Below are 20,641 nucleotides of genomic sequence, written 5' to 3' on the forward strand. Positions count from 1 at the left end.
TGGTGTTTAGGCTCACATGTAATTGGTGTTTAGGCTCACGTGTAACTGGTGTTTAGGCTCACATGTAACTGGTATTTAGGCTCACATGTAACTGGTGTTTAGGCTCACATGTAACTGGTGTTTAGGCTCACATGTAACTGGTGTTAAGGCTCACATGTAACTGGTGTTTAGGCTCACATGTAACTGGTGTTTAGGCTCACATATAACTGGTGTTTAGGCTCACATGTACCTGGTGTTTAGGCTCACATGTAACTGGTGTTTAGGCTCACATGTAACTGGTGTTCCAGGTGCGGTGAATGTGAAGCCGCTGATAACACACCGCTTCAAGCTGGAGGACTCCATTCAGGCCTTTGAGACCACCTAAGAGAGGGGAGGGCATCAAGGTCATGATTGAGTGCAAGAAGTAAAGGTCAGAGAGAAGTCAGCAAGGGGTCAGAGGTCACCTGATATTAGTGCATCTCTACTAGGCCATAATACTGGGGCTAGTGTCAATGAAAAAGGGTCATTCAAAACTGTTTATTGTATATTTGAATACTATTTTAAAGTTTTCCAGAATGTTTTAAACAGAATAACAAAAATATTGTGTTTACCGGTTCCATTTTGATTTTGTTTATGCAATAAATATGTACATTCTATAATACATGTGTTTGTTGATGGTGTTATAAATCATTAAATACATGTTATTGTTATAAAAATTGTTATTTGGTAGACGTGGACTGATGTATGAGTAGTTATTACTTGATATATTATTCACACTGACTATTATATTATTATTAATAAGTCTGGAATATTTGTATTTTGTATCTATATTAGAAAGCACAATATGTATCGACCATTGTTTTAGTCAAGATGTCGACCAATTACATTTTGTATAATTTGAAGTTAATATTGCTTTGTGTGTATTGACCATACATTTTGATGTATAAATAATTATAAAATATAATTCAGAGGAATTTAAGGTACTTGAATTTGTATTTTTTGTCAAATAAATTTTGGATAAAAAATATTTGTAGATATTGTCTTATGAAGAAAATTATTTGAATTTCAGCTATTTAAATGGACATTCATTCTCTATTCAATGCAAAAGCCTGTCAGACACTTGTTATTGTCACACATTAAATAAGTGCCTAGTTACTTAATGAAACTCGTATGGGAAAACATGGCCTAATGCATGTGTGTCAAGTTTCGGACCTGATAAGTATGTGCATTCCGCATGTTGGGAATGCATAGGCTAATCTTGGATGACATTTTACGCGCATGCATTAAGCCCATTTTTCCAAGAATGTTACTTATGAGCACATTTATTCACTTCTCCATGCACACACATGACAGTTGTTATTGTCACAAAGCCTAATGTTTGTAATACTTTCGTACATCTTTGTTTGTTTCTTTAGGCAACTTAAAACTTTAGTCGTAAATGGCGTGACATTTGATGACGTATATCGACTTGTTTGAGATATTCCAGATCATACGCTTAACTTAAATTCTAGCTGAGATTCAGCACTTGTGACGACCTTCATAAAACAGGTTTTAGCAGATTGCAAATGAAATCGTAAGTGTTGGATTTAAGATAAGATCCACGAAGATAATACCTGTTCATAAAACGGCCTGTTGTATAGGTAAGATTGTATGTATTGTTTCACCATTTCATACCAGATTGATGTATTGGACACACCGGCAGTCATGACATTTAAAAACAAAATAATGCAAATTGAACATAAATCATTGAGATTTAAGACTTTATTTTCCACAACATAGAAACAAATGGATAAATATGTGATTTAAATATAAATATTATAAACATCTGTATCACATGAGTACAATAGCTACAATATTAACAACAATGGTTTGTTGAAAAACTTTTTATTGAATCAAAATAAGAAAGACTGGTGAGCTTTTGAAATGCCAAACCTTTAGTCCATGCTTAAAAATGAGAAGTTAAAATTTCCTGACCTCTGATTGTGGAAGTATTACAAATAAAGTTGAGAAGTTTTAACAATATTGTGCAATATGTAAATTACAATTTCCACGAAATAACTCACTACCCTAATCAACTAAAGCAATTACTTTTTCTACAGTTTTTAAAATCCATGTACTGGAAGTTGTTGCTATGTTCAGCTTCACTGTAAATTTTGCGGTGTATTTAAGGCTTGAGCTAAGGAGAACGTTTTGAATGTCTCTCATTCTTGGATAATTGGGCTTAATACATGTGAGTGAAATGTCGTCCCAGATAAGCCTTTTTTCGGCTCTGCTAAAAATAATCCAGTTTATGCAGAAAGTGTTGTCCCTGAGAAGCATGTGCAGACTGCAAATGCACTAAGCCCAGTTTTTGAAGAATGAGACTTAAATGTCTACACGTCCAGAATAAAGTTTTGGAGCTGTTAATACTTCTATGAATGCAATTTTGGAACTCTTTGCAACTTAGATTGAAGAAATTAAAGCCTGTGTTATATTAACAATTGTTCATAAATTCCAACAGTGTTTATTATAAAAACTAAAATGTCGTCATAATTATCAGATGTCTATTTTCTATTTCCCACACACAGTTTCATTAGGGCATGATTCATAGTTTAGTTCCAAAACCTCCAAGATATGCGGAACGCGTCTGTTACATGTGTTTTGTCAAAACATTTCAGCCATCTGAATAAGTTATTGTATATAAATGGTACAATAAAATGTAGAGGACATGTGCTTCTAATCGGCACATGGTAACATGCATTTTTGATAGTGATAATATAACAACTAAACATCAGCACCCGATTGTAAAAACAGTTAAACCGGCGGTTAACCACATACCGGCGGTTAGAAGTCGGTAACTTGTTGGTTACTGGTCGGTAAGCGTTTGTATAAAATTGGGTAACTTATACCGATCAGTTAAAACATACCCTGCTTCTCTAGGTGGGTAAGTACAAGATCACTGAGCATCCAGAGTTGCCCCCCCCCTTCCTTCCGACCCAGTATGCTATGAGTAAGGGTCCGCAATTGCGTAGATACGGCAGTTGATATGTACAATTAACTGTCTGCGAACATGTTGGTGTCTAGTAGAGAGGCGGTTGGTCTTCCATGGCGTACATTATCTCCGTGATCTCTACAGACAAGAAGAGAAAGTGCTGCTAAATAACTGGAGTGTATGTGGGCAAAACATTTCTATTATGGGAGCCGCGTCGTGCGAAAATGGGTCTAATACCACATGCTATTAGCATAGCTTCAGACCAGCCTGAACAATCGCTCAGTCTTGCCAGTAACTACACCATTGTCCGCTAAAATGTCATGCTAAAAGGTTTTCGGGTCTCATAAGCAGACAGAGTAGCTCCTTACCAGACTGAGCTGAAGCGCAGCCGGGGCTGGAGTTAATCTGGCCGAATATGACCCCTTTTCGCATGATGTTGGTCAGGTGTAATTTTTGACTCTCCTGGTATTAGAACTTTTAATGAACTGTAAGCTATGATAGTCACTATAGTGTGAACAATTATTTAATCGATCTACATATGGTAACCTAGCATAAATTAAAGCTATTAAACCTGTTTCACCCTTGCGAGATTCGTATTGTACACAAAATATATGCGTGTGTCACCTTGTATGTCGTACATGCCGTGCGCGTTGAATTAACACTCGTTGAGCAACTGGGCTTGAAACATGTGCGTCCGAACCGGCAAATCAGGGACGATTCCAATGTTATGGAATTTGTCTTTAAAGGGAAATACCTTCTAAGCGAAATTAAAGTCTTGGCGGAAAGTATCGTCCCTGATAAACCTGCACATGCTGATCTGGACGCCACTTAACGCACGTGCATTAAGTCATTAAGTGATTAAGTCATTAAGTGATTAAGTGATTAAGTCCCTTTTCCCGGTGTGAGTCTCATTATGTATACCTTGTATATCGTACATCCCGTCCCCGGTATACCTTGTATATCGTACATCCCGTCCCCGGTATACCTTGTATATCGTACATCCCGTCCCCGGTATACCTTGTATATCGTACATCCCGTCCCCGGTATACCTATTATATCGTGCATCCCATTCCCGGTATACCTTGTATATCGTACATCCCGTCCCCGGTATACCTTGTATATCGTACATCCCGTCCCCGGTATACCTTGTATATCGTACATCCCGTCCCCGGTATACCTTGTATATCGTACATCCCGTCCCCGGTATACCTTGTATATCGTACATCCCGTCCCCGGTATACCTTGTATATCGTACATCCCGTCCCTATGTATACCTTGTATATCGTACATCCCGTCCCCGGTATACCTTGTATATCTTACATCCCGTCCCCATGTGTACCTTGTGTATCGTACATCCCGTCCCCGGTATACCTTGTATATCGTACATCCCGTCCCCGTTGGTGTCAAACTCGTTGAGAAACTCATCGGCCTGCTCGTCGTCTATCGGGTTGGTTCCACGCTGCGTTAGAATGATCTTCAGTGAGTCCCGGCTGATGAGCCGCCGTTCTGGGTCTGAAGGCATACCAAAATAGAAAATACATTTTTGAGCCGCGCTATTGGTGCATGTGCGCTTAGTATTGTCCCAGATTCGCTAGTGCAGTCTGCATAGACTTATCAGGTACGAAAAATTCCCTTTTTATGGAATTGTTCGTTTGAAGGAAGTCCTTTTGTAACGAAAATCCAATTTAGATGGAAAATGTCGTCCATTATTAGCCCAATTATGCTTATTTGGGACAACACCTTTCGCATATGCATTAAGCCCTGTTTTCACAGAGTGCGGCACATACTTACAACTCATAATTATGAATTGACATGTAAATTGTGATACTAAATACGTAGCATGCAAATGTATCGATCCAATGTTCCAGTCTGTGATAAAAGGAGCGGACGTTAAGCTTGCATGATAGCTATAGGAACATTTTATTTTTATGCTCCCCCAACAAAAATTGTAGGGGGGGGGGCATATAGTCGTGTGTCCGTCCGTCCGTGCACAATTTTTGTCCGGTCTATTTCTCAGCAATTAATGACCGGAATTCAATGAAACTTTATGGGAAGCTTCACTACCAAGAGGAGATGTGCATATTATCAGCCGGTTCTGGTCGGATGATTTTTTCACAGAGTTATGGCCCTTTGAAATTTCCATTAACTGTATGTTTGTATTATATTGTATAATTGAAATGTGATACTTTGAAGAGAAGAGAGAATGACCTTAATGTTCAAACTGTAGAAAAATCAAATTATTTCCTTCTTTAGACTTTAATCATGTTTAGAGAATGACCTTAATTCATTAGGACTGCTATGAATGAATGGACAATAACACCTATATTTTATGTAGGTGGTACGTACAGTTTCAAAGTACATAAAAGGTCTGGTACATGTACATAAGGTGTTACATCCTAAAATGTTCATGGTATCAGTGTTTCAATAATGTATTGTTTCTTATTATGTATTGCTTAGGTTGTTTTGTTTCAAATTTCAAATTTGCATTTATTTTGAAGCATTTTCAGTCATTTTGTGAATTCCATGTTTTTTGTAATAAGGTGAATTATGTTGCACATGGCGTCAAATATTAATTCATGGTCTCTATGGTGTGGAGAATGTTGTCCGCTGGGCGTGGGTTCGATTAAAACTCTGGGAGAGTTCTCATGATCGTCTCCATGGACAGCAAGTACTGGTGTACCAAGTAGTAGTAGTAGTAGTAGTAGTAGTAGTAGTAGTAGTAGTAGTAGTAGTAGTAGTAGTAGTAGTAGTAGTAGTAGAAGTAGTATTAGTAGTAGTAGTAGTAGTAGTAGTAGAAATGCGGATACTACCAATATTTTTTCCTCTTCGACAATGAAACTCGCAAAAGGCCTTGCTTGTAAGACGAAGACTACGTGTGCATTCTCAAGGCAGTGGATGTATTCACAAAGTCCACTCCGTTCGAGTGCAAATGCATAAGCCCATGCAGGTGTGATTTCTCTGTAAATCATAGAGAATATTCATATGCACATGAGGTTACATTGATAATTAAATATTGCTAGTTAAGACTAAAAAGCACACAATATTTTCGATAATTTTTACTGATAAGTGACTTAACTTTTCTTTTTCTAAGAATTGTGTTATTATTATTATTACGTTAGTTTCTAAAACTTTCTATACGTCATATGAAATTCTCCAGAAAACCTCTTATAAAGGAAACGAAAGGTACATGCGATGAAACCAATTAAATACATATAAACGGTATTTGTTTCGGTAAACGCAACGGGTTATTGGTCACCAGCATGACATTACCTGTGGATTGTAACAATAATTGACTGGTTCGATTGTGGCAAGAATCATTTTAAACGCAACTTGTCACTTGCTACATAGGACTTGTGGCTTGTAAAATGAATCATGTTAAAGGCAATTTGTCACTTGCCGTGCAGGACTTGCAGATCATAACAACAATTATTTTGAAGGCAATTGGTCACCTGTCAATCAGGGCCTTCGCATTGCAACAAGAATTATGTTATATGCGATAGGTGCTTACTTTTCAAGACTTGTGGATATTGACAAAACATATTGTTAATGCAGTCGGTCTTCTTGGAAGCATAGTTGCGGATTGTATAAAGCACTATTTTAAAGTCAGCTGGGTTGTTTGGCCTACAAAGACCGACTACTAATTGTAGCAAGAATTAGTGTCAATGTACATGCCTTATAGGAGCTGCGGATCGTAACAAGAACTAATGTAACAGCACTTTTCACTTGCCATACAAGACTTGTTTATTGTTACAAGACTAATGGATGGTAATTTTCTAAGTGTAGCTGGTCACTTGCATTACAGGACCTGCGGATCATAAAAATGATTTTTACGCAATAAAACACTTGCATTACATGGCATGTGGATTCGTACAAATTATTGCAAAGGCTTTACTTACAAGGCTTGTGGATTGTAACAAGTAGTATTGCAAAGGCATGTAACGTTGGCCTCGCCTTAAAAGAATTGTGGATTATACCAGAAATTATTGCAAACGTCACCTGCCATATAGACTTGTGGATTGTTATTAGCGTAATTGCAAATGCAATGCGGTACTTTCTTAACTGGAGTTGCTGATTATAACACAAATAATTGTTAAGTCACTTGGGAACTTGTCTTACAAGACTTGCGCATCGTAACACGTATAATTGCGAAGGTATTTGGTCACTTGCCTTATAATACATGTGGATTACTACGAGATTGTTTCCCTTTATATTACGTCCCATTTAATAAAATAGCTGATATTGACACATAAGGGAAGAGCTCTACACGTCAGATGTCACACTGATTTCTTGGCCGAACGAGAAGTACTTACCAATTCTACGGCGGATAATACAGGCGCAACTTCCAGGTGTATACATGGGATTTTACCGAAATACAATCAGGTAGATAAAACAAATAATTTAGGGAGATTATTGTCAGTTTCAGTGCATCATCGACTAAAATGTCTGCGTGATAAATTATGTGCTAAAGAATATGCATACATATTCCTAAGAGGTCTGTGGTAGCCCGCTTGCCATGGTCCTTGGTTCGAATTGCTCAAATCCATGGGAATTTGTTTAGAAAGCATAGACTAATTTTACAAGTCGTAAAAAGATAACCAAATGTCAGACCGATCATAACACCAAAATTTTAGCTTTTACCTTTCATACATGTATATTGATAGACACCCGCGAAAATTATTACTAAACGATGTTCTGTTTCTGTTGCAAACTGTGACCTAATTAAGTAGTGACCAAGTAAACGAGTTGATATCCGGCAGTAGATCACATGACCGTGATATACCGTCAGTACGTATTCCTACGCGCCCATTTACATGTTCTGGTTTTTGACATTTTACAAAATGTACATGCGAAGTTCCGGGAAAAAGGTCCTGTCAAAACTAAATGATGGTAAAATAATCAATTTGTATTAAATTTTAGCAACCATATGACACTGAAGTTATCAATTTTGCCTGTAACTTTATTTACTAATAGTTCTCGCGGATATTTTAATATGCATGCCATTATTTCAATGCATGCTATTTTAGACTTCCGACCAAGCTCTGTCGTGCGTTATCGTTTTATTGCATATCATCCTATTTTGTTTATTCACTAATAGTTATTTCAAAACGGGCTTTCCATTCTTTCATTATTTTGTGACGTCATTACGATACACACCAGTTTAACACATTATCCCTTGTATGCAACCGTATAATAGGCATAATTCTCATGCATAAATTAACTCGTGCCTCTTTATTATTCCAGGTCTTTCTTTCTTATTAATAATATTCTTTGTCGAAAGGGGTTGTTTTCGCCCGATTTTTTGCATTCGGCGAAATGTCTTGCCTGCTTGAAAAAAAAATGGCTGCGATGAAATGTGAAGAATTTTAACTAAAGGGGGAATTCTCTCTCACACTAAGTAACATCTTTGTTATTTACATAGATATATTTCTCAGCGTTGCAAAGTTGCAAAACTAGCAAGCAAATACAAATGATAAAAAAGTGCTGATAGCGTAGAAAGACTGGTGTGAATTAATACTGAACAATAAGACTAAATGAATGTTAGAATAGACTTTCATTGCACAAACGTCTTTTTTTAATCGCCCATAATGATGAACTCACATTGCAATACTCCAACTGCCAGCAACTGACACACCGGGTCGCTGTACGTATGTACTCATAAAAGCTCAAAGAATTCAAGAAAGAACTAAGTTTTTACGGGATTGATATAAAAATGTCTCGTCTTCAAGCAGCTCAGCTAGGACCATGAAATTGTCGGAGAGAGTGACCTTGAACTCTTCTTTCTTCCAGGTATCTATCAGCGAAGCGGTGTTGTAACGCAGGCTTTTACGGGAACACGTGTCTTTTTTAAGCTTTCGTTTCAACAGGTCGACAAAGAGATGAGCGTCCGAAATAACGTCTTCTCCTCGCTTGACGTGTTTATTCTGGAAGGAGAAGCAACACTTCCACACGATGCACAGGCGGTCGATCTGGTTCTTTGTTGACAGGCCTGGTGCCACCCAATTTGCCGTGTGTATCCTGCTATGGTGGAAAACACTTCCTCCGATGACCAGATTACTTGTAGCGCACAGGCTGGCGAATCTTTATAAACGTTGTCGTTCATCTCGCATAGCCCTTGGTGCCCATAGCTCATTATGATTATAATGTTCTCTTTCGTCTGTCTTGAATGATGGCTGACATTCTGCTGTAAAAATTGTCCTCCGTTTCTCCACTGTCGTTCTTTCGGATTATGTCCATTTTAATCCTCAACTTTTTCGTATGGAAAAAAGGACCTGTATGACGCATCGTCCGTGCGCATCACACTTGATTAGTTATCTCAGTTCCGAAAAAGAATCAGGGATACTCAAAGGTTGTATGCTGCTTTTTCCTGCTCATGCCCCGAGAACAACAGTAACTCACCGGAAGTCATTCGCATCTGCCTAGAGCCAGTCCATTTTGATTCGCTGATTCCTAGGATGGCGAGGTTGAACTTCCTCATAGCTGCGACCACTTCCGTTGCCTTCCCTGTTTCGTACATGGTTCAAATATATTCCATGTATCGCTGGTAGTGGAGACGATGGTCTTCGGCGTGACGGCTTCCAGTTACCGACGTGATACACCTTACAGCTGGAGGTCCAGCTGGTGCTGCAGCTTTTCCCATGTTCATATATTGAATATTGGCACTTAAGCAAACTGTAAGCAATCGTCGTATATCCAACTAGGTCTTGAGTATTCAAACTATTGTGAATAACGAGCCATAGTTGAATACACATCATAGTATTATTAAGTCGAACTAAAGCCAATATTGAACAAAGGTCGGATATCCTATTCCCAGCATGGCAAAAGTCTGGTATCACTATGTCAAACTTAGATTATATTATACATTATTAATATCATCTCAATACTTAGGCTTTTTAACATCTAGCGCGGAAGGAAATCATGTTAATGTGGTCGTTTTTTGTTGAAAACCCCGCGTTAAGGAGTATAGCTGCGTCTTATTGGATAAAAACTTTTAACTACTTTCCAAACATAAGGCTCTTTCAATAATCATGATAACTAATACAGAAAATCCACACTCGATGCTCTTTCTTTTCTATACGTGAAAGCCTCATGTCATCTCAGCTCTTTTCTTAGTCGGTATTAAAAGAAAATACATTGAAACTATATTCTATTAGTTTGTTTAATTATTCCAAAATTACCTCCACTTGATTTCTTTCTTGATCGATATATAAACATTTGCGTGTCTTGTATTAATTTTCTAAATGACGTTGACCTCAGTGTTGCAAATACAACACAAAAATCAATCTAAACTCATGACATAGAATGAATAGAAGCATATAGTGCAGATAAATTTTAAACTGCATAATACAAACAAGTGTGCAGCAATGCCCTGTATTACTGGATCATATTTTTTTTTCATTTTTGGATATTCACTGATATATACTGGCATTATAGTGTACTTGAGAATATTTAACTTATCATGTTAATCGCCTTTACGTTGATTTTCTAATCAAAACTTCTGATATTAATCTATTTTGATAACCTAATTATTAATTTTTCTACACGTTGAGATTGATGAGGAGACGGGTGGCATCAAAACTCAGGATTTCTTGCTCATTATCAGTTTGAGCAAAAGTTTAATTGTTTATTATCTCAGATTTGCGGAGTTTAGCATCAACTTAACCAGGAATTAGATTTGAGGATTAAGATTGATCTCAAGCCCCGATTATACATTTGTCGTGATCGTAATGTTGGGACACTTCCTTTTACTGGGGACTGTCTTTGGGAATTTTCGACATTACAATACGTACGTGCGTAGTGCATAAGCGAATCGTGTGCATTTGCATTTTACGTAAAAGAGAGTATAAATTTGAGGCCAGTTCTTTTCATTAGCTGTTAATAAACCAATTCGTGACATTGGCAGATGTATAAATTTATATAAATCATTTATTTTTATCTTCTAACGTGTTCATTATTATTTAAATTCCATAACCGCAATTTGGTAGTCCTGGAACTGTCATGGCTGCAATTTAATCCAAGCCCTGGACCGTCACCGTCCTCAAGAAGATCTATACGACAGATTTGATGGTCTGGCCCAGTAACATTGATCGAGTGCGGCTCTACGGAGGACATCCTCATCCCGTTTACGTGTATGTGGGTGGGGCTGCACTGCTACATTGATATCATTACTGATAGCTGTATTAACCTTCCGAAAGTCACCGAAATATATTTCACCCTACTAAACAATTTTAGCCAATATATAACGAACGAGAACACGCACTGCTAACACTATTGACAATCCATATGAAATGGTAAACTCGGTTGTTTTCCACCGCACGATACATGTATAATGCCGGTGATTGTCGAAGTTTCATATTTTTGTTGCCGGAAGGTTTCCGTGTGGTTCTATCGTGGAGGATAAACTCGTTTGGCTTTAATATATTTATTAATGGTAATAAATATCATTAATATACAACAAAGAGATGTATACTCTTTGAATGTAAAGAGTCGAATCCTATATACATATAGCAATACACAAATACAAGTAATGCATGATCCGACCGTGATCCTTTAAATACAAACAATACTAACAATACATACAATACAAAATACAATTTAGCAACAAAACATAGTGAAAATACTAAAACATAGTTAAATCTACCTGTAATATATTTATTAATGGTAATAAATAACATTAATATACAACAAAGAGATATATACTCTTTGAATGTAAAGAATCGAATGACTTTAGCAATCATACGATTCACGAGATCGACATTTAACATATCAGTGCACGGGAAAAGGGATGAGTGATCTGAGTATTAGACAAATTATAAACGTGCAACTGTTTGGATTAGATGAGCTGAACCTATCTTACCTAGAGCAAAACGACCTTAACGAATAAATCGAATACTATTAAACAACTAATCAACGAGTACAATAAGTATTAAAATAACTACCGTTATAAACTCATAGACAAGTCGTGATTTACATTTAAAGTTAACGATATTTAGAAATTGTAACAACAATAGAACAACACAACACAATATAGTTTTATATTTAATAATAAATACGATCTGTAACATTTTCCTAACGACTTTTAACGAAACAGATATTAACTTATCTAGACTATTGGGCGTAGAATGAAGGTTAGTTTTATGTGCAGACGTGCACAACATATTGACTTTGGAATACAGATTTATAGTGCAGATTGTGTACTACGTAATGATCAGTGCGAGGTATTTATTTTGCGGCTCGGTTATAATGGATAATGAGTAATGAATCCCTATTCGTCTGCGTCAAGAATTTGAGAATTTTGGTTAGCGTTAGATTCAGATATACGGAACATATTGAGTTCAATGCACACCATATTGAGTTCTGAATACATATTGATAGTGCAGATCCTGTAACTTCTATTTACCTGCGTCTCAACAATCTTCACAAGTTTTTTATACGGCAGCTAGCATCTTTTGAGCTGTAGGCCCGAATATCGTCCACTCTCAATACTCAATAACATGACACAATTCCATGTACCCGATGTCGGCGAGCTTTTCTATAAATCGTGCAACGAATATGTAATATCTAGGCGATTTACAGTTTACATAACCTAAATAGAAACTAAGTTTAATTAGTTTTTTAAGGTGCATAACAATACAAAATCAATATTTAAACTTAAATATGTCATTTTGACAGGTTCGTTACTGTTGTAAGTCTACAGTGTCATGTTTAAGCGCACGCATTACTTTTATTGAACAAAGTACACCTATAAAAATGGTATGATTTTAATATGCAATTTATATTGAATATAGCCTACACAATAAAAAAAGGAGACAATGCTTGTTTTTGCTACAAGCATAAAAAATACGGTTTGTCTGTAAATCAGAAGAAAGGTGCCTTACATTACATTGGTAAGGAACAGTTTCCTACTTTAATACATTAATACCTATTTAAACTTTGAAATACATACGTACTGATCATGTTCCCTGTCAAGAAAAAACAAGAAACTTTAGAAAAATGCAAAGAAACGCAATTACTATATGTTTGATCCCTTTAATAACGAATTTTAACTTTTCATTGAAGGTTCGTTACTCTAAATCTGAACTTACATTTACATGCTTATAAACCTAAATATAATTTAGATTAAGTTACCATTGAAAAATTCGGTTAAATAAAATCGTATTGTGAAATTGCACGCTCTCTTAATTATATAATTTAGTCGATTGAAAGTTTTGTATTGTGCTGTTTTGTACTGTTTGGGCAATCGGTCACTTGCCTTAAATAAAGGACCAACTAATTGTTTTTAATGAAAATTCAATACTGCTCCAGCAGCTGGAGTTTCACTTCTTTATTTTGTTATGTCAGGTTCATTAGTGGGTTTGTCAAAATACATGCAAATAGACCATGTTTGGAAGAATGGTGAGCATTTTTTTGCATGTTATCGTATTACGTCATCAATGAGAACTATATATTTGTTATTCCAATTTTCGGAACTGGACATACCGATCGTTAAACTTTGCACACTTTAAAATAAGGAAAGGCAAGAAAATTCCCCTACAAGCTGGCCATTATTAACGTTATTGATAATGCACTTTAAGTTTTTTATAAGTGTATTTATATTCCTTTCTTTCGAGACATGCTTTACTGGTATATACACGTAAGAGGAAGGGTTCCTTTATTAAGTGCGATGAGTTATCATTTTCTGTTTGAAACAAGCCTAATAAAATCGAGTAATTGCATAATAGAAACATAACATGTTTTAATTATATTTATTTATGGTTTTGAATTCATGTTGCATTTTGTTATGTTTGTTTTATTTTTATAAAAAAGTGTCGATCCTATTTACTGCAAATGACATTAAGTCTCGTCTTATTATCTACAATGTTGTACTTTATATTATAGTCTTTTCTATATTCTCATTATAAGTATTATGGATATGTGAATAATAAAGCACAAACATGTAGTACCGCATGTAAATGGGGGAACACACCTTCATATATTGGCAATTAACCTCATTCGTTTTCTTATTTCCTTCAAATGTGTAAGCTCCCTTTAACAGGCCTAGTTTTTCCCGCGGATAATATTACAAGCTTCATGTTTACAGCACGCAGCGGTTACATGTTATGAAACTGCAACTTAATCGCATGTTAAAAACCCACTTAAAACTGCAATAATTTATGTCAAGGCCTCAATTTCATTGTGGAAAAGTATACCGTACTTAAGCATGGTCCACGTGCATGTTAGCGCTGAAAACATGACAGTTTGCCCTTAGTTTTCAAACAAACAGTTGAATACGTATTGTGTCTTTGCAATCTGATACAACGCCCGAGAATCGCGGTCTGATAAAATCAATATCCCAGCCAAGCCTTCTCTACATTAATATGTTTTGCATACTAGCAGGCTGAATATAGTTTCTAAATTGTCCATGACAGCAGGTAGATAATTATCGAATTTGAAGAATTTCCAACGACAAACCAACAGGGTATTAACGGGTAAGGACAAACAGTTGCATGCCATGGTGGTCTGATGTGTCATTATACAAGGACATTTAATTCGTATTTCTTTCGATCATATTATTTTCCTGCCGATGTAAATGTTTTGCAATATGTATAGTAATATACATCAAGCCTTTTCGGAAATTTATTTGTATGATCAAGAATAAGTAACATTAGTAAAGAACAGGCTATACATTGTAGTTAAGATCTTGTATCCTGTTACTTGTAAGCGCCTATCCGTCAGTGTGTTTTTCAATAGCTATGTGAATCACATTATATACATGTTAACTTGTATAAACAGCCATTGTAATCAAGTAGGTTATGGTTTTATTGATTGCTGAATATTTGCGTGGAGAGGCTTCTTAAGTTACAGGCGCAATTATGTCAATTGATTATTTAAGACTATAATAGTGTCCAGGTGATCATTTTCGTCGTCATTTTAAAGCTTTCAGGTAATGCGATCATTTTAAGTTTGGCAGTTAGAGCAGGTATAAATGCCAAATTTCTCAATGCATATTTTGCCCAAAATCATGATTTAGGTTTACCACTGAAAACTTCACGTATCATTGCATTCGATACGTATATGTAAGGCAAGCGTTTAATGGTTGTACGACTTCAACCTTTCGGTAATTCATGACATGGTAGAAATTTTGTAAGAATAACGATATGACTGTGTTCATATTTTCTTAACGTAATGTTCAACACATGAATTTTCGGGGTACATAATTCGCACTATTTCGAATGCCGATGTTCTCATGCGGTCTTTATCTAACCCAGTCCATGTGAAGAAAAGCCACTTATTTTTAACCAGAACACACGTTTAAATTTAAGCTTATTATGCTTGTTCGTTGTACATGTATACACGTCAGTTCTTATGTTTAGCGGTCCACTTCTCCAACTATGTTCAATTGCGGTCGTGATATTGAACATAATCAGCATCAGCATCAGCAACATCAGCATCACATGAAGCTGCACATTTTGAGTGATGAAACGTCAAGATCATCCTTCAATGTTAAAGGTCAAAAAAGAAAATCCAAGGGAAGTAATGAGCTTTAAAAGGAGATGATTTCTATACCTGCCAAATGATATTTTATTTTAAAGCGGCGCAGTAGGGGGCATTGTGTTTCTGACGAACACATTTCTTGTTGCATACAATCTTGACAAGGAACAAGCAACGGCCGTGTGGATCCCCGAATTGGATTTACGATGATCAGAAGGATTGAAGCCAGGTAAATGCAATTAAACCACAAAATGCGTCACGAAGCACTGTGCAGTATATATGACGGTTTCTTAGAATTGCACTTGGAGCTTGATACGTCACTTTTTTTCCATTTGGATTGGGGCCGAATACCGGACCCGATTTGGGGACGAATACCGGACCCGATTTTTGTCGAAAACGACACTGCAGCTTAAGTATTGGATAAATATTTTAAAAAGAACGTCCTCCTTTTAGCCCTTACGATTTATAAAGAATATCTCAACACCTTTGTATTAAAAAAAATGCCTTATGTTAAAACATAAAAACAAATCCCCTGGAGCGGTGATACTTTTTTGCAACATAATAACAAATGGGCCTCTGCCATGATCGCTGTAATTTGGGCTCTGGGATCATTCAGTTACAAAGCATATTTAAACAATGGATCATATCTCGTTAAACTGTCTGAATTAACTAGTCATAATTAAATGACAAAAGCACTACCAATACTGGTCTACTATCATTCTGGTCTGTGATTTATCTTTAGCCTCGTTGACCCTTTCTGTTGGAAACAATTTAAGCAGTGACACATACGCCTCTATAAATGTTATATTGTTCTATGATAAAATAAAAAGATTCAAAAGGTTTGAACAGAATCTTTAGACATCAGTGGGCACAAGAAGATTTTAGGCTCCAAAAAACCTCACCTCTTTGAATCAAAGTTTATTAATTGAGTGAATGATCTTATCAGAAAATCCAAACTGTTTAAAGGGGCAAATGAAAAGTATTTCCCAATGACAATGCATATTCTTTGTTTTCAAAACGGTATTTACCTAAAAAAGATGTTTCATTTTTTGTTTTACATAGATGCCTTTAGTGGGAGTCAACTTATGCCTATACACAACCTACTTCGATGAAATTTTAACTTCACTAAATCCTCTTAGTAATAGTGTGCATGTGTATCGTGGATATTTATGTACATTTTATTATATATTATTACTACTACCAATTGTCCCATGCATACTAAAAGTCTCCGTAGCGACAATTTCTTATTTAGGTATCCACATGTTTTAATGAGCGTTTATAAAATGGAGACATTATACAAACAAATGTGTCAAGCAACCATTTAATCCAGTCTTGTTTAAATTTAATATTATTTTTCAAAATATAATAAGGTATTAACCATCATTCTTCCCCTTTAATTATGTATATTTAAAAATAAGATCACTATAATTTGGACAATTAAAAAGCCTATTCAAGTGATTTATTCACCCTAATTGTCATTGTTCATTATTGATCATTTTTATATACCTGTTTGATAACTGTTGTTAATAAACTTTGTAGTGACCGGTGTATGAGATGAAACAGAGATAACACATTTTTTAATACTTGCTAAGGAGCCAATACTTAACATACATGCAGGTAACTGATGGCTTGAAACATAACCAATGCTATTGAATTTGATTATAGTGTACTTCATGAATATTTAAAGCTTGAAAATTCATGCCAAAATCACCGAAGGCAAATTATTTAAGTTTTATGGATAATTTTTTTTGTTTATCAATATCAATTAAACAGGTTTTTATAATTGGTAGTTCTTAAATGTTGTGCAAATACCTACTTTAAATAGAATGCAACATTGTAGTAGAAGAAAATTAAAACACCTAATAGCAATGTATTAACTCATATAAATATCCCCCGCCATAGGCGGAGGGATATTGTTTTGGCGTTGTCCGTCCGTCCGTCCTTCCGTCCGACCTTCCGTTCGTCCTTCCGTTCGTCCTTCCGTCCGTCCGTCCGTCCGTCCGGAGCCATATCTTGGAAGTGCTTTGGCTGATTTCATTGAAACTTGGTATGAGTATATATATGAATAAGAGAATGATGCACGCCAAATCGTATTGTAAACCAGCTCTTAATAACGGAGTTATGGTTCGTTGTATATTGAAAAAATGCTTTTGTTGTGTTCCGGAACCATATCTTGGAAATGCTTTGGCGGATTTCATTGAAACTTGGTAGGAGTATATATATATTGTATATCAATAAGAGGATGAGGCACGCCATATGGACTTGTACATCATCTGCTAATAACGGAGTTATGGCCCTTTGTATCTTGAAAAAAATGCTTTTTTGAGTGTCAAATATAACACTTTTGTGTCCAGAAGCATATTGGCGGGGGATATCAATTCAACGAATTTGCTTGTTGTACATAGTTTTCCTCAAAAGGCAATTCATTGATACCCACTTGGAATATGTGTGTATGTGGGGAAAATCACTTAGATTATGTGTCTGTTTGTTGGTCTGTAATACTTAGCATTTCCAGAAAACATTTCTTTTAACCCATACTGTTCCAAATACACGAGTTTCTGTTATATATCCAGGCCTTTTCCGCCCCATTTTGGGAAAACGCCAAACTGGAAATTTGGGAATTTCGCGTCGTGAAAAACCCCATTTTGGGAAAAAAATTAATCGCAAATAATTGGGGAAAATAATCGCATGTAAATAGTGTTTCTTATATTTCAACAAAGCCGTTAACTGGTAAATAACGACTTTTTTTATAACATATTATTAAAATTTTACAAAATATTATGAACATGTGTGAAAAGGGCAGTTTTTTTGCGTCTGATTTTGGGGAAAGTGCCTGGCCTTTTTTGAAGTGAAAAAAAATCGCACGAAACATCGGTTTTGGAAAAAGGAAGGAAAGTCTTAAATAATCATTTATACATATTTTACTGTTTTTAAAACAAATTTAATGCAACAGATAATTTAATTATGCAATATTTGTATGCCCCCCATCGAAGAACAGGGGGTATATTGTTTTGCACATGTCGGTCGGTCGGTCGGTTGGTCCGTCCAACAGATGGTTTCCGGAATGCCCCCTTCGAAGAAGAGGGGGTATATTGTTTTGCACATGTCGGTCGGTCGGTCAGTCGGTCGATCCGTCCACCAGATGGTTTCCGGATTATAACTCAAGAACGCTTAGGCCTAGGATCATGAAACTTCATAGGTACATTGATCATGACTGGCAGATGAGCCCTGTTGATTTTCAGGTCACTAGGTCAAAGGTCATGGTCAAGGTCGCAGTGACTCAAAACAGTAAATTGGTTTCCGGATGATAATTTAAGAATGCTTACGCCTAGGATCATGAAACTTCATAGGTACATTGATCATGACTGACAGATGACCTCTATTGATTTTCAGGTCACTAGGTCAAAGGTCAAGGTCACAATGACTCGAAACATTAAAATGGTTTCCGGATGATAACTCATGAATGCTTACGTCTACGATCATGAAACTTCATAGGTACATTGATCATGACTGGCAGATGAGCCCTATTGATTTTCAGGTCACTAGGTCAATGGTCAAGGTCACAGTGACTCAAAACAGTAAAATGGTTTTCGGATGATACTCAAGAATGCTTACGCCTATGATCATGAAACTTCAAAGGAACATTGATCATGACTGGCAGATGACCCCTATTGATTTTCAGGTCACTAGTTCAACGGTCAAGGTCACAGTGACTCGAAACAGTAAAATGGTTTTCGGATGATAGCTCAAAAATAATAAGGCCTAGGATCATGAAACTTCATAGGTACATTGGTCATGACTGGCAGATGGCCCCTATTGATTTTCAGGTCACAAGGACAAGGTCACAGTGACTCGAAACAGTAAAATGGTTTCCGGATGATAACTAAAGAATGCTTAGGCCTAGGATCATGAGACTTCATAGGTACATTGATCATGACTGGCAGATGACCCCTATTGATTTTGAGGTCACTAGGTCAAAGGTCAAGGTCAAAGCGACTCGATACAGTAAAATTGTTTCCGGGTTATAACTCAAGAATACCCATGTCTAGGATCATGAAACTTCATAGGTTCATTAATCATGACTGGCAGATGATCCCTATTGATTTTCAGGTCACTAGGTCAAAAGTTAAGGTCACAGTGACAAAAACGTATTCACACAATGGCTGCATTTACAACTGACAGCCCATATGGGGGAATGCATGTTTTGCAAAAAGCCCTTGTTCTATTTTCTACACTGGATCAGGTTAACTTATATATTTAAAGGTTAATTGTAATTTGGGTAATTATAGGAAATTTTAGTTATTAAAGGTATTACAAAGTCAGTGACAGTATTTAGTTGTAAGTTTTTTTAAATGATTGTCATTAAAGATAAGGTCAGATTAACCGAAGGTTTCTCGTCGCAAAAAAGTGGCGACAACTTTTTTGGGTGTCAACCCTGCATCACCAGCAAAGATAGCAAGTTCGACTGGTTGGTAAAATTAGTTTAAATGTTAAATTTAAATAATCTATCAACGTAAAACAAACATGAACTAGTTCGCATTTTTTAGCATATTAATTTCCTAATATATTTTTTCTGACACGAGGTCCGACAGTTTCGGGAATTATCCCAGACCTCAGCAAATTTTATTGGAAATGTCCGCGGTCCGACGTCTTTTGCATGGGTTGCATTTATCATACAAACTTAAACTTTGCTTAATATCACTCTCATGTCAATAAGACTACAAAAGAAATACACTGGTATTCACATTTGACAATAGGAAAAAAATATTGGCTGATCTATGTCCGGAATAAGGCCACATCAGCCAAGGTCATTACTGCTATTCAGATCAGTAAAACTACTAAAGGAATACACATACAATCACATTCAGCCATAGGAAGTACATATTGGCTGATCAAGGTCCAGAATAGGGGCACATCAGCCAAGGTCATAACTGCTATTCAGGTCAATAATACCGCTAAAGGAATACACATAAAATTCCATTCGACCATAGGAAATACATATTGGCTGATCAATGTCCAGAATAAGGCCACATCAGCCAAGGTCATTACTGCTATTCAGGCTGCCTATTTAAGGAGTACACATGGACTGTTATCATATGCGGCTCTCCAGCTAGCGCATTGGTTGGCATGCTCTCTTATAACCTAGGAGACCCAGGTTTGATTCCTGCTCCTGGTGCATGTGAGACTGGTTGGAGGTCACCATACTGACAGATGGGATTTCCT

The 20,641-nt window shown here is 36.4% G+C and overlaps 2 protein-coding genes and 1 long non-coding RNA gene across 3 annotated transcripts in view; 1 reads left to right on the forward strand and 2 right to left on the reverse strand.

Annotated features, from left to right (window-relative positions):
- The window catches only part of LOC127833219 (uncharacterized), a 1,273,891-nt gene that overhangs the window by 850,560 nt on the left and 402,690 nt on the right, over positions 1-20,641 (reverse strand). The gene's annotated exons all lie outside the window — the stretch shown is intronic.
- LOC127833222 (uncharacterized) overlaps positions 1-20,641 on the forward strand; it is a 491,760-nt gene that overhangs the window by 123,537 nt on the left and 347,582 nt on the right. The gene's annotated exons all lie outside the window — the stretch shown is intronic.
- LOC127833236 (uncharacterized) lies at positions 3,049-4,464 on the reverse strand. Its single transcript, XR_008027264.1, has 2 exons — positions 4,322-4,464; positions 3,049-3,088 (listed from the first exon to the last, which is right to left on the reverse strand). It is a non-coding gene; the product is annotated as an uncharacterized LOC127833236 (long non-coding RNA).

This window comes from Dreissena polymorpha, chromosome 6 (genome assembly GCF_020536995.1).
Source record: "Dreissena polymorpha isolate Duluth1 chromosome 6, UMN_Dpol_1.0, whole genome shotgun sequence".
NCBI lineage: Eukaryota > Metazoa > Mollusca > Bivalvia > Myida > Dreissenidae > Dreissena > Dreissena polymorpha.